The sequence below is a fragment of the Ailuropoda melanoleuca genome, chromosome 10 (genome assembly GCF_002007445.2).
Source record: "Ailuropoda melanoleuca isolate Jingjing chromosome 10, ASM200744v2, whole genome shotgun sequence".
Classification (NCBI taxonomy): domain Eukaryota; kingdom Metazoa; phylum Chordata; class Mammalia; order Carnivora; family Ursidae; genus Ailuropoda; species Ailuropoda melanoleuca.
Genome location: NC_048227.1, coordinates 66,888,986 through 66,904,743, shown reverse-complemented (window position 1 = coordinate 66,904,743; position 15,758 = coordinate 66,888,986). Strand labels below are relative to the sequence as shown.

At 34.4% G+C, this 15,758-nt stretch overlaps 1 protein-coding gene across 1 annotated transcript in view; it reads left to right on the top strand.

The window, feature by feature from the left end:
* The window catches only part of CEP85L (centrosomal protein 85 like), a 160,267-nt gene that overhangs the window by 36,736 nt on the left and 107,773 nt on the right, over window positions 1-15,758 (top strand).

Below are 15,758 nucleotides of genomic sequence, written 5' to 3'. Positions count from 1 at the left end.
CTACCTTCTTTACATGGCTTTCTTTGGCTCTCCTCCATGTCTTCACATTTCTCCATCCCAAGGACACTGGTCATTGGATTTCAGGATCCCCCCCAATTCAGCATGACCTCATCTTGACTACCTCTGCACAGACCCACTTTCCAAATGAGGCCACATTAGCAGGTTCTGGAGATTAAGATTTTAATGTATCTTTAGGGGGAACAATTCATTCCGCAACACTCTATTATAGAATATGTGGTAAAATAGAAAGGCATGAAATAAGTGCTGGAGAGTAATTTCAATTAAGTTTAGTTGAAAATAAAACAGGAGAACCGCTTTGAGGGTTTATAAAAATGTTATTAGCTATTCTCATCAATAAACTTTAAAAATTAACTTTTTTTGAGGAGAGAATGTTATAGGAAGGATGACAGATCTGAGGATTTAAAAGTTGCGGAGTGGATACCCTGGGATTTTCTTAGTGTTAGTGTAATGCTGTTTGCTTTAAGCAAATCATACTCTTTCTTAACTTTGGTCCTATGTTATGACTTCTCAAAAATTTACTTGAGATCCAGAGATAAATTACTTACCTTTTTGAAGCTTTGGCTTAGAAACTCAATATTAATTATCTTTTTTTTTTTAGTAGTTACTTCAACTTCCATAGAATATTATGGTATTAACCTGGATCCAGCTGGGAATTTTCGTTCCTCAGTTTGGCCAAGGAAAGCTTAAAATGATATTGCTCTCTCCCCTCAGACTAGGCTATGCAATGTCAAGGCTGAGATGTTACCTTTTCATAATGACTGGCTGAAGAACTGAAAATAGCTCATTGACAGTATTGCTGGTAATAGTATCTTTTTCATAATCTCCGGAAACTCTTTGATCCTGCTGTGTATTATATAATTATTCATCTTTTCTATTGCTGTTTAGAAAACAACCTTTTCTCCCTCTTCTTTGAGTTAGTTTGAAACTAATTTATTTGTTAACAGTAACAAAGATCACTGCTTTTTATCACTGAATTATTCATCGGGTGAACTGAATTATTCATCGGGTGTTAAATTCAAGTTCCTTTAATCTTTTAGGGATGAAGAGCATGATTTCCACTGTCTCCTTGAATTGGGCTGATGTGAAGATGTTGTATTTTTTGGACTTCCATTATTTTTTGCCATTACCTCCAAGCTGAACTCCTAACTCCTTTCCCTATTAGTTTTTTAGTAACACTTGAAGCAATGAGTGATTTTACTGGTGTATATGTAACACATATCTATACAGAATACCCTAATGGCCGAAGAATCCATTGAGTTTAAGGCATGATCACAATAGGTAGTGTTAATTTGGAGGCTACTAAAAGTGGATGAGGCATAGAGCAAATAGGGTTAGAGTTCTAGGAAAGAATAAGAAAGGAATGTAAAGAATGGTGGATGAAAGTAAGATGGAGTAGTAGGACTCAGGAAGACTGACAGTATCAGAAATTTGGGAATTCTGTGGAAAATGAATCTGAATTACGGTTTAAGTGGTGCTGGTGATGAATGATCTTGATTGCGTTTATTACTGACTGCCTGGAGAGGTGAAATGTACTACTGTTAAAAAAAAAGTCAGGGCGCCTGGGTGGCACAGCGGTTAAGCGTCTGCCTTCGGCTCAAGGCGTGATCCCGGCGTTATGGGATCAAGCCCCACATCAGGCTCCTCTGCTATGAGCCTGCTTCTTCCTCTCCCACTCCCCCTGCTTGTGTTCCCTCTCTCGCTGGCTGCCTCTATCTCTGTCAAATAAATAAATAAATAAAATCTTTAAAAAAAAAAAAGTCAGCTATTTAAAAATGTTACCTGAATATAAGAAATAGTGCCTAGTCCAAATCAAGATGTAAAATGCACACTGGATTTCAAATTCTTTGTGTAAAAAAATGTAAAATATCTTAATACTTTTTAATACTGATTATATGATGATGTGATATTTCAGATTTGGTAGGTTATATAAAGGCATTATTAAAGTTAATTTTAACTTTGCAATATTACTTTTCAGATGTGGTTGCTACAGAACTTAACATTACAAGGGTAGCTTGCATTATATTTCTTTTGGACATATTGGACATACTGGTTTTGAGAGTGTATAATTTGTAAAGGGTTCACTTTCAAAGATTTTGAGTGTGTGTATATGTTTATATATTTCCCAGTAGGAACAGTGTTGGCTTCTCAAAATAACTCCTGTAAGACCATTTAAAATTTAATGTAATAGAAATTTATATTCATAGCATTATGTCTATGGTAAATTATATTATGCTGTCAGTCTGGGAGTACCAAGAGCACACCCCTTCTTATCATTTTGACAGTAAGTGATAATAGCTCACTGCAGTGGGATATTGCTCTAGTTCCTCTGACAAAGAGAAAGTTAGTTAAGGTGGAGTATGGTGGGGTATAAAGTGTTGGGCTAGGGAAGATTTTAAATTGGAGAATTCCTGAAATTCCAGAGTTCTGTTGCTCAGTTGGGAAACGGAGAAAAGGAATAATGTCAATAATTCCTGATGGAATTCCCCTTTTTGGGTCTGAGGTGTAGGCTCTCAGACTTAATTAGGAGGGAAGAAGGAACATTCCCACCTGGAGTCTCAGAGCATAGCTTGCTTCGAGGCCAGTAGGTACCTACATGAAAGTGAGTGGGCAGAAGTGTGTGATTGCTCCACTCTCTCATATTTAAAGTTTGGTTGGAAATTGAGTGTTTAGGAGGAAAGAGACTATCTTGCTACAGGCTTCTAAAGTTTGGCTGTTCTCTGCAAATAATAACATTATGCTCATGTTACACAGTTCAGATATTTAACCTGTGATAGTAAATTTTGAGTTCTTGTTTACCTTAGTAATTATTTCTCTTTGTCTGATGATAATCATGATTGAATAGGTATACCTCTATATGCTAAATGTAAACTTAACTTATTGGGTAAAGATCAGAGTATATGGAATTGTTTTTATTAAATTCCATGGTACATTACTTTAAGTACAGTACATCAGTGAAGTAAGTTTTCAAACCTTAAACTGAATAGCACTGTCTAGTCAGACACCCTCTCCCCACTCTATTCTCTGCCCTTTATTATTGTTTGGTTTTAACTGTGTTCCAAGTGATGCTGTTTGGCCACTGCTAAATCCTCAAAGTATCCTGTGAATCATCTGAAAAATAACTTGCATTCTTTTTTATTTTAATTCTTTAAAAATTTAAATCTGCATGTGAGTATAGAGTAACTGAATACAGAATATAAATGCTCTGTGAATTACAACTATCCAGTTTTATAAATGACCATCATACAAATAGAAGTACCTTTAATTTTTTTCTCTCAATCCATAGCTTTTAGAGGTTCATTCACTTAATAAGTACTTATCGAATAACTTACTGTCTTTTAAGAACCGCAGAATCGAAAATATCAAAATGAAGGCGAAGATTACATCAGAATCTCAGCATGAATGGGACTCTAGGACAGAACGATATTCTTAAATTACGACTGAGTGATTTGCTTTTAGCTATAGTATTTTGAGATTTCAAATAATGCTAAATAAGAGTGTGAGGGTTTTTTAAAAATATATTTAACAAGAAGTTGAGGCACTAATTTAACATTAGTGATACGACCTTATAGCTGTTGTAATTTTTTCATGAGGTGTCAAATTCATGTTGGTAGGAAATAGATCTGTGACATGAGGATGGATGCATCTGCAAGACCACCAAATTGAACATAGGCTACACCAGTAGATGACCAGTTTCTTCCTAGGTTTTCTTTGCTGAGACTGGGAGGCTGTAAACAGCTGTTGTTACCACAGAAATTAGTTAGAAAGGGAGTTGTTTTTGAAGTTTGCAGCACTTGTGTAGGGCATAACCTAGATGAGGTGCCAGAGTTGAATGATTCAGGGAGAAGCAAGAGGAAACTAGGAGTATAGGACCCTGTGGCAGTAAAAGAACTTAATTTTTGCTAAGGCTGCCTTTGTAACCTTCCACAGGACAGTCTTCCTCTCCCTTATGATATGGAGCCTGGGAGGCAGACTTGCAGGCAGTTCTTTTATCTTTTTAAATCTGAGTTCTTAAATGTAGTTTGTAACAGTCTATTTGGAGTTAATTTTCAAGCGTATTTATATATTTTACAAAAAAAAGGTACAGATAGAGTTAAATAATTTTTTACTTTGATAATTCCCAACTGCTCATTTGTATTAGAGATAATTTTCTTATCTAATTAACCTCATTTATTTCAAAAGGAAGGACTGATAAAAATGGACTTCAATTTAATCATATCTTCATTAGTTAGTTGTTTTTACTAAGAAATAATAGGGCTATTTAATAATATAAATTTTGAGGTCATCCTGTGAATATGTATATATATCAGAAAGGAAGAAAAAACAGAAAAGTTACCAGTTGGTGCATTGTCTTTATTTTATGAAGAAATGAAGGCCTTGTACGGTAAGGACTTGTTCAGTCATTTATATATTCATATAGCCAATATTTACTGACTGTCTGCTACGTGTGAGATACTGTGCTAGGGTTAGAATTAACAGACATTTTCCCCTGTTCCTTGTGTATGTCAAGTCTAGTGGAGAAGACAAGATAGGAAATAATTAAGATAAAATAGCAGCGTGATAGTTGAAGTAACACAGGATGGGGGGGCATACTAGAATCTACTGGATTAGGTGAAAAACCCCTGGCAGAAGTAATGTATAAGCCGAGGTCCAAAAAGGAAAGTAGGAACTGGTAGGGCACAAGGCGAGAGGAGAGTAGGCTGAGAGAATAGCATGGTCCAAGGCAAGAAGGTGTGAGATTCTGGGGATGGAGCAGAGGACACCAAACTGGATGCAAGCAGACCACTTCCATGCAGGTAGGAGCCTTGGTGACTTCATAAAAAGAGAGTGGGGAGGGAGAAAATGAGGTGATTCAGGAGACACGTAGAAGGGGAGAACAGTACATTCTTTTTATTTAAACAGCTCTATTTAGATGGAATTCACATACTATACAATTCAGCCATTTAAAGCGTACAATTCAGGGGTGCCTGGCTGGCTCAGTGTGTAGGGCATGCAGCTCTTGAGGGTTGTGAGTTTGAGACCCATGTTGGGCGGGGAGCCTACTTAAAAAAAATCAAGTGTACAATTCAGTGGCTTTTAGTGTATTCACAGAGTTGTATATCTATCATCAGTATCACTTTCAGGACATTTTTCATTATCCTCAAAAGAAACGCACTCCCCTTAGCCATCATCCCAAACACTCTGATTCCCCCAGCCATAGGCAGCCACTAATTTTGGAGGATGTCATAAAAACTTCTTTTCTTTGCTTATGTATTTTATTACAGTGACTAGGTTTTATTAGTTTAATTTGCCAGATGGTTTCTTTAAAATACCTCATTTTAAGGTAAAATACTCTCTTGTTCTTAGTTTTTTTTCCTTTTTTACAGAAAATTTCAAATATATGCCAAATTAGAAAGGAGATAAAATGGTAAAACCCACATGTACATAATACCAAATTTATACAATTATAAATTATAACACATGGCACTCTAATACAGCTTGCTGTATTCCAGCTATCACTTCTCTACTTACCCCCATGCCCTTGGTAATATTTTTAAGCAAATTGAGAGCTTCCTCTTAACCTTTCAATTATAATAATAGTAATATTTATTGAGCATTTACTATATAGGCATAATGATAAGTTGACATGATTATTTCAGTTAATTAAAAAATTATATTTAGGTATAATTATATACCCATTTTCTAGTGAAGTGGAGGATATTTAGATCATTTTCTAATCTGTTATCTTTGTTTTAGTTTATAAATGCTCAGTTCATTGGTAAATAATATTATGCTTTTGCAAGTTCATAACTTTGGAAATTTCAGACTGTGATAATGGCTACTCCAATAACTGGGCTTCCAGGTACTACTTCCAGATACTACAGTAGTCCGTTAGCCTTAATATTAATAAAAATACCTACCATAATTTTTTGCAATATGGAGCTTTGTATTTGATACATGATTTAAAGAGTCTTCATTATAGAATCCTTCGGAGATAAAATATGATTAACTGTGGTTTTTTTTTAACTGATGGAAAAAGAGTTAGAGGGGGTTAATAATGTATCTGGAATTACATAGCTTTTCAAGCGGTGGAACTGAGATTCTTCAAATCTAAATCCAAAGCTCTGCCTTCACCCCACTGGGTAAGATATCTGTACTCAGAAGGGAGAAACTAGAGGGAAAGAAGTCCTGTGAGGTGTAATTTAGGATGGTATAGGTAACCCTAGACTGAGAAGCAGACCAGGATTCTATTTTGAGATTTGTACTTGGTCAAGTAATTTAACCTTTATGGACTTTAGTTCTTCATTTGCATATGGGAGTAGGTCAGAGGTTATGCACAGAATATTTTTCTTTTACTTGTGAAAGTAAAGAATTTCACAGTATTCACAATAATTATAATTTACATTCTTTTGCAAACCAAATAACTTTTTCCTTTGCCCCTCATCTCTACTTTGTTTTCTTGTCGATCTATATTATTTCTTAAAATGAAATATTTGAATTTTAAATTCTTAAATGTGGCAAAAATCATAGCTCTAGTAGGAGGTGTACTTTGCATCTTTATGGACTTCATTTTTACCTCCACTGTTACTAATTTCATCCATTCATTCATCCATCCATCCATTTATTCACTCAGTTTTTCTATTATTTTGTTTCTTGACCAGGTAGTATATGAATGCTTAAACCTGAACAAGCTGAGCTGAATTTGGTTCATTTTAGTTCCCTGTGATGAACCTATGTATTTCTGACTTGGAAAGGGTGTTCACACGGCCATGGGTTTAGGGAGATTAATGACTTCACATCTCCCCGAACTAGCAGATGAATAGAGGATAGATGGATAGATGGATAATTTGTTGTCTGTTCTGTCATAATAAGTTTTGTTTCCAAGAAGATTTGCATTTTCAAAAATCACATCCTGTAATTTAAGAGATTAAGTTCTAATTTAATTTGTGAAAATTTTTACAGGAGAGAAATAACTTACAGCTCTTTGTAAGTAAGCTGGCTGATGAGACTTAAAACTAGTGAGAGATATTCAGAAAATGGTACAGTTGAATGAAATTTTAAAAGGCATTTAAGAAAAAAAAATAAGTTTTTATGTAAATAAAAGAAGGAGCTGTTTGTACTGACTGGCTTTTAAAATGAGTTTTGTTTTGAATTGTTGGCCTCTTGAAGCTGTACTTCAGATTGTCCTTTAATTAAGTTGCTAATACTCTGGATGAAGATCAGAAATGCCTTTACCCTCTTTTTTGAAGCCAGCTTTTCATTTTGTTTTATAAATACAGAAATGCTTATGCAGAATTGCATACTACTGCTGTCATGTACAGTTGCTAAAAGAGTAGGCCATACATTTGGCTGTAGGGAAACAAGTTTCTCATTATCCTTAAATAAAAGCATTTCAGGAAAGCATGATTTTATATGATATTGATATTTGACATACAGTTTTCCTAAAGTTATTGATAGTTATTTTTATATGATTCTTTTTTGTGATTATTCTCTGACCTTACGCAGATACAATAATGCCAAAAGAGGACTTAATACTTCATCAGGATTGCTTTGGCTTTTCGGGGTCTATTGTGGTTCCATAGAAATTTTAGGATTGTTTGTTCTAGCTCTGTGAAAAATGCTGGTGTTATTTTGGTAGGGATTACATTAAATGTGTAGATTGCTTTGAGTAGTATAAACATTTTAACAGTATTTGTTCTTCCAACCTATGAGCATGGAAAATTTTTCCCATTTCTTTGTGTACTCTTCACTTTCTTTCGTAAGTGTTCTATAGTTTTCAGAGAAGAGGACTTAGTATTTTAGGTGTATCTTTTGTAAACATTTTAACTGGATTAAAAAATGATTTAGACAATTCTTTTTGAGTAGATTTGCACTTACTGTGATGATTATTATGTTTTGGTGCATTTTAAAACCCCATTGTATACTTTCTTTTCTACTTTCATCTCAGGTTTTTCCATCCTTTCTTGATTTCTTTTGATTGACTTTTTTCTTCAATGCTATTTTCTTAATAAAATTTTCTAATAGAGAAGTTATACACTATGTTTTTAAAAAACAGCTTTATTGAGATATAATTCACATACCATACAATTTACCCATTCAAAGTGTATAATTCAATGGTTTTTAGTATATTCTTATTATTGTGCAGTTATTATCACAATCTAATTTTAGAACATTTTTAGCCTCCCTAGAAGAAATCCTTTAGCTGTCATTCTTCATCTTCCCTGAGCAACCACTCATCTTTTCTGTCTCTATGGATTTCTTTGTTCTCGACAATTCCTATAAGTGGGATCATCTAATATGTAGTCCTTTGTGACTGATTTTTACTTAGCATAATGTTTTCAAGATTAATTCATGTTGTAGCATAAACCAGTACTTCATTTCTCTTTATTGTCATATAATATTCCATTATATGGATAATACCACAGATTATCTTTTCATCAGTTGATGGACATTCAGGTTGTTTTGGCTTTGGGACGTTGAGAATAATGTCTTTATGAACATATTTTCATTTATTTTGGGTATGTACACAGCAGTGGAATTGCTGGGTTATATGGTAACTCTGCGTTTAACATGAGAGGAATTGCTGAACTGTTTCCTAAGCAATGGTGCCTTTTTTCATTCCCAGCAGCATTGTAGGAGGGTTCCAGTTTTTCCTCATCCTTGCCAACACTTATTATCTGTCATTTTGATGATAGCTGTTCTAGTGGGTATGAAGTGGTATCTCATTGTGGTTTTGGTTTCCATTTCCCTGATGACTACATGATGTCAAGCACCTTTTCATATGCTTTAATAAGTCCATGTGTATATCTTCTTTGAGGAAATATCTGTTCAAATCTGAACCCATTTTTAAATTGGGCCATTTGTGTTTTTATTGAGTTGTAAGAGTTCTTTAATATAATCTAGATACAAATCCCTATCAGATAAACTATTAGCAAAAATTCTCTCCCATCTTGAGGGTAGTCTTTTTAGTTTCTTGATAGTCTTATTGGCAGCAAGTTTTAAAAATTTTGATTAAGTCCAATTTGTCTTTACTTTCTTTTGTTGCTTGGGCTTTTGTTACTATATTTAGGAAACCACTACCTGACTTGATGTCATGAATATTTACACCTATGGTTTCTTCTAAGAGTTTTATGGTTTTAGCCGTTACATTTAGGACTATGATTCATTTTGAGTTAATACTTATGGATGGTACAAGGTAGGGGTCCAACTTTTTTCTTTGACCTGTGGCTGTACAGTTGTACTAGGTCTACCTCTTCTTTTAATTGTTAATGTAGATGTTATGTAACCTTTAGCTTGACTGTCTAGAATGGTAATTAGAATCTTTCTCCTCCTCTAACAGATGTAAGGACCTTAAAAATGGGAATGCTGGGTGCACCTGGGTGGCTCAGTCGGTTGAATGTCTGCCTTCAGCTCAGGTCATGATCCCAGGGTCCTGGGATTAAAAAAAACTTACAAAAAATGGGAAGGTTGATCCACCCTCGTTTTGAGTTATGTGTCATAGTTGCACATCTTTTGATTCTATGTTTTTTTAGCCCACAAATTAGATATTGTTTTATGCAGTTGCTGTCCCTTGTTTTTTTAGATTTAATTGTGTTTACTTAAAAAACCCCAACTCTTTATTTTTATTTATTTATTTTTTTACAACTCAGGACTCATTTGTCTTCTTCCTGAAAGAAAATAAAGGAATCTTAATAGTTCTTTTAGTGGGTCTGTTGATGATAAGCTCTGTTTTTGCTTAACTGAAAATAAATTTTGCCCTCATTCTTGAAAGATAGCTTATCTATCTAAACAGTTCTTGGGGTCCAATTATTTATTGTTAACCCTTTGAAGATATTATTTCACTGTGTTCTGGATTCCATTATTGCTGTTGAGAAGTTGGCTATTATCCTGAGAGTTCTTTTATGAATAGTCTGCCTCTTCTCTCTGGCTCACTTCTCATTGTCTGGTGTTTTGTAGTTTCCTTATGATAAACTTTAGTCTTGCTCTGTAGCTGTGTCTGTAATGGTGAGTTGTAAACGCTGAGGGGAGGGGATATATTCATATTTTTGTGAATAATGTATTTGCATTGTCTTTTCTACCTAGTACAGTGCCTTGTACATAATACATTCCTAGGAGATTCTTTGGTTGAATTATTGTTGAATTTCTTTATATAGCTCTTTTCCTACCAGGATGTAGTTTAGACTATTTTTAAAATATTTTTAAAAATACAGGGAATGCTTAGAAATGTTCATTTGTTTTTTAAAAAAAAGGATGGGGTTACATGTGGCGTAAAAATTTTTTTTTTCTGATATGATTACGGCATTAGCAGGAGGGAAAAAGTATGCTGTTGTATAAAACTTTATTGTTGTTGGGTTAGAGTTAAATTTTTTATTTAAAAATGTAATATTTGTTATAATATTTCATATTGACAAATATATTGAGCAGTTACATTTTACTTTACTTTTATTTTATTTACTTTTATTTTATTTACTTTTATTTTATTTTTTTATTTTATTTTATTTATTTTTATTTTATTTATTTTATTTTATTTTATTCGAGAGATTGAGAATGTCTGTGCAAGTTGGGGGACACAGACAGAGAGGGAGAGAGAGAATCTTAAGCAGGCTCCACACCTAGCATGGAGCTCGATGTGGGGCCTGATCTCATGACCCTGAGATCATGACCTGAGCTGAATTCAAGAGTTGGACACTTAACCAACTGAGCCATCCAGGTGCTCCTAAGTAGTTATATTTTATTTATTTATTTATTTTTAAAGATTTTATTTATTTATTTGATAGAGATAGAGACAGCCAGCGAGAGAGGGAACACAAGCAGGGGGAGTGGGAGAGGAAGAAGCAGGCTCATAGCGGAGGAGCCTGATGTGGGGCTCGATCCCATAACGCCAGGATCATGCCCTGAGCCGAAGGCAGACACTTAACCGCTGTGCCACCCAGGCACCCCTAAGTAGTTATATTTTAAATAAAAGTATTTTCATACAGGGTTATATAGTTTGCTGATTAATTTTTTTAATATAAAGACTTGTGTTTTATTGTAATATAGGTCTGAAGGGTGTGGTCTTTTTTGAATTTATTTACTTTTATTTAAGAAGGGTAGAACGGAGAGAGAGAGACTATAATACAAGAAAAGATAGAATCAATGTATTCATCTATTGCCAGATAACAATAACATGACAGTGAAACAAAAGGTTGAGATTTTGTTCAGAATTCAGAATACATTATCTTAAATATTCACTTGTATTGTCAGGTTACAGCAAAGTCCTCCTCTTTTGTTTTTCCCTTGCAAGCTGAAATCTGTCTGAAACCATTAGCTGTACTGTGCTCTCTGTGAATGCTATAGACCCTATCCTCTGCTTTTTAAAAGGACTACCCTTTGCTGGTTTCAGATTTCACTGTGGTAACTTAGATGTGGGCCAGATGCCATTGTAATGACTTGCATTTGGGATTTGTGGCTGCAATTAGATAGTATAATGAAGCACATTAGGAATTGCATTACATCTTTCTCTAATTACCTCTGTTTCATTAGGGCAAAAATAACATTTTTAAGGTGTTAAAATTAATATTTTCTAGACTCATCTCTGAGATATAATGGTCCTTTTTCTAGATATTCATGCTATCAAATATTTAATTTTTCTTCATTATTTCATGTTGTATGTGCATGTGTATGTATGTGCTTATGTGTGTGAATAGACTAGGCTTTAATCCTTAGTTTTGGCAGTACTGAATTCTGAAAGTCACAGTAAATCAGTTGGTACACTAGAACTCAGATACTGGTGATAGTTGAACTTGGAATATTTAAGCTTGAAAGCTTCAGAACTGGAATTAGACCCAGACGTAGTGATGTTGTAGTGAATAGAACAGAGAATCGCTTATTCATCAGTGATATTTTCTGGTCCCCTCTCTACTTTAACTGAGTCTGTATCTCTTGGAGTAGGGCTCCAGATCCCAGGTAATTGTTTTTGTATGTTAAAGTTTGAGAAATTCAGATAAGTGAGTTTTAGGAGTAAGGTCTGTTCTCAGTGTAATGTTCTTTGAATAGCATATATTAATTATTTTCAGATTTGTAGGAGGAAATACTAGTATGATGTTGAATTGGTTTTTATCACCAATTATTGATTTTCCATGCAGTTGGGAAATACTGAGCTAGCAAAGGTAGACAGGAAAGTAACACATTATTAGATATAAGTAGCACCCAAGACTGGTGATGTGTGGTCTCAGAGGTTTCAGCTGTGACATGGAAAGTGAGATAGTCACCTGATATATTATTCATACTTAAGTAACAGTGTTATTTGAGATATTTTAAACTCTTTGAGGTCACAAAACAAAACATCTTTGCAATAGTTTGACCAAATGGTAAGGTTCTGCTCCTTGAAAGAAATTAAGACATTGTAAAAGTTAAATATGAAAACATCTTTCTCCTTTTCTCTTCTTTCCCTGATGAGAGGGCTATGCCTTTGTTTATTATTAAGTTTTGGATGTATTCTTCCAGACCATTTCTCTGCTCATGAATATGTATGTATGTATGTATGTATGTATGTATGTATTTACATATATTTGCTTATATGCTTGCATATTTTAAATATTGATGTATATAAACAGATTGCCTCTCTTCTCTCAAAGGGTATAACAGTTTATTTTCTCATCATTGTAGGATATTATAGCCTTTAATAATCTTATGAATAGGATAGGGAACATACTTTAACTATTAATGAGTTTGAACATATCTTGGTTTTTTTTTTGAAGATTTTATTTATTTGGGAGAGAGAGAGCAGGAGCATGAGCAGGAAGGAGGGGCAGAGGGAAAGGGAGAGCAGGCTCCCAGCGGAGAGCCCGACTCAGGGCTCTAGACCCCAAGATCATGACCTGAGCTGAAGGCAGATGCTTAACTGACTGAGCCACCCAGATGCCCCTAACATCTTTTTTTTTTTTAACATGCATTCTTCATTTGCGTTTCTTGTGATTTGCTTTCTGATTTCCTTTGCCTGTTTTAAAACTGGGTTGTTAGGTTTTGTTTTGTTTTTAAATTTATTGGAGTTCCTTGTATCCTATGGATATTTATAGTCTTTTGTCTGTTATATGACGGAATAACGTTTACTTAGCTTTTTCAATCATGTAATAATAACTATCTTTTTTCTTTGTTTCAGAAATTCTTCTGGGTCCTTTATGTGTGTTTTTTCATTTAATCTTCACTTTTGTCCTGTCCGTTTTATAGATGAGGGGACTGTGATGCAAAGAGGTTAAATAAGTTGTTTGAACATATGGCACTAAGTGGTAGAGCCAGGATTTGAATCTAAAAAGACTAATTTTAAAAACTGTTACATTTAACCTTTACAATTCATCTTTACTTACGAAGTTTTTTAAATGTAAAAAATGGAAAATTTCAAATTTGTATTTTTTAAAGTTAAAGATATTTAATGATTTTAATACAAATTCTCCATTAGTAATAGTGACACAAACTTGTATAGATAAACACACACACACACACTTATATAGTTGGTATACAGATGCAGTACCATAATGTATTAATACAGATATTCCATACACTTTTAGGGACACTTGTCCTATTTCTATTTAGAACTGACCTTCAGTAGCATATTCCCTTATTTTTTCTTATTGATTTTCATAATAATCTGTTAATCTTCCTGTTGCCAATCATTTTGTGTTAATCTGTCCTCAACACTGTTATTGGAATAATCATCTTAAGTATGTTTTGATCAAGTTACTCACTCCTTCGGAAACTTTCAGTGGTATCACATTTCTTGATGAATGAAGGCCAGGCTCTTTCCTTACTGAGGCATTTGAAGACTTACATAGTTCTGTTTCATCTTTACCTTTCAAGAATTACCTTGAGCAATTTTTTTTTTCTGTTTAAAAAATTTAGTCTTCTCACTGTGATTTAGTATCTAGTATACTAGTCTTTGAATCTAATGGTTCAGGTTCAAATTTCCATTGCACTTTGTTTGAATGCAATATGACATAATGCAAAGCACTGTCATTTCTTGAATTTTTATAAAGTATGACCTCAGATATGGCAGACTGGTTGGAAAGGGGGTGAAAGAATCAAGCACATTTTTCTGAAGCAGAGTTGGCATAGCCAACGAAAGATTATTTTCTCTTTAGATTGTGTATTGGGGCTGATGGAGATTGGGTGTGTGAGCAGGACTAAAGTGTTACACAGCCAGTGTTAAGTACAGGGTTGCAGTATCTGACCTTACTGCTATGTGATCTTGAGAAATAAACTTAACTTTTCTAAATGTTAATTTCCTCCTTTGAGCAACTTTTCTTGATACTTACTACATACAGCAGATAAATGGGATAATTCGTTTTTTTTTCTTTGGGAGTTGCATTCTTCTGGCTTCATACTCGGATCAGTTAGTGTTCTTAATCAGCAGAAGAAGCTTAATGAAGAATTTATTTAAGGGTGTTTAGTACCTCATAGAATTTTTGGGGAAGGTTTGAGAACCAGGCTTAAGGTTAAACTTACAGGTAATATCCCTCAAATCACTTTTGAGAACTGTCACTTCTTCAGCCCCACCACATACCAGTACTGCCCAGTTTTGCTGCCATGCTGGGCCAGAACTTGATTGTCTGCCGCTGGTGCTGCCATTGTGGAAGGCTAATGGTTTTGCTCATATCAGCCAGAAATGGTTGCTTCATACAGAGCCATTTTCTTATGGGACTCACTTCCAAACTGAAATCTGGTGCAGGTGTTTCTGAATGTCTGCACCATAGTTGCAGAGTATGTTGGGAATGTGAGGTCTAAAATTAATTTTGGGAGATGAGACTTATAATGTGGGAATCATCCTGAGTATAAAAAGATTCTGCAGAAACTGATGAGAAGCTTGAGCATGATAAATAAATGTTCACTATAATACTTTGGCTTGTATTCTTCCATCTGTAATATTTTTTTTCTTCATCTCCAAGTGAATAAATTCTGTGCTGGAATTTCATTGTTTGATTAGTCTGGCTCTTTCTCATCTGAATTTTCTTACGGCCTTTTCATCATTTCTTTTAGCATTATTTTATTTCTTTAAGACATCAAAGCTCACAAGTAGTATTAAATATATTCTAGTATGAACAAAACAGTATGGAAAAATATAGGATAAACTGTGAAAATTGCCTTTCACCACTCACCTCTTCTCCCCTCACACTTTCAATTGCTATCCCCTTTTGAAGTGTCCTCTGATAAAAATTTATAATCTCTAATTTTAATTTGACACATTTGATGATAATTTGTCAGTTGATGGTAAGTTCATGGAATAGAGTTTTCTTTATTTGTGCTTTGGGTTTCCATGGAGCCTACTAAAAATGTTACTGTGTGTAGAAGAATAATATGTAAAGGCTTGACCCAAGACAATAGCTGTATCATCATTTTGGAAGCGAAGGCTTACTACGTAGGGATTTAGTGAATGTGCAGAGAAAGATAGCAGTCTAAGTAGACTCCAGAAGTTCTAGCTTGGGAAACATAACTTTGATGATGCCATTTAAGGGAGACTGGGAATGGAGGAGCTACTCTGTATCCGCAAGTATATTGCTATAGTGCTCTCTGATTATATTCCATTATTGCAGGATCTCCTTTACCCATATTTCTGATTTAATTAGAGTTTGGGGATGTGCCAAAATTTTGAGCGTGGCATAGATTTCCAAAGTTTAGGAAAGACTGTGAAAAATACCATTTTCTAGTAGAGTTATTTCAGAGGCTTCAGTGTTGGATGATGAATAAGACCTCTCAGTGAGATGGATTTTTCTTTTAAAAAAGTAACA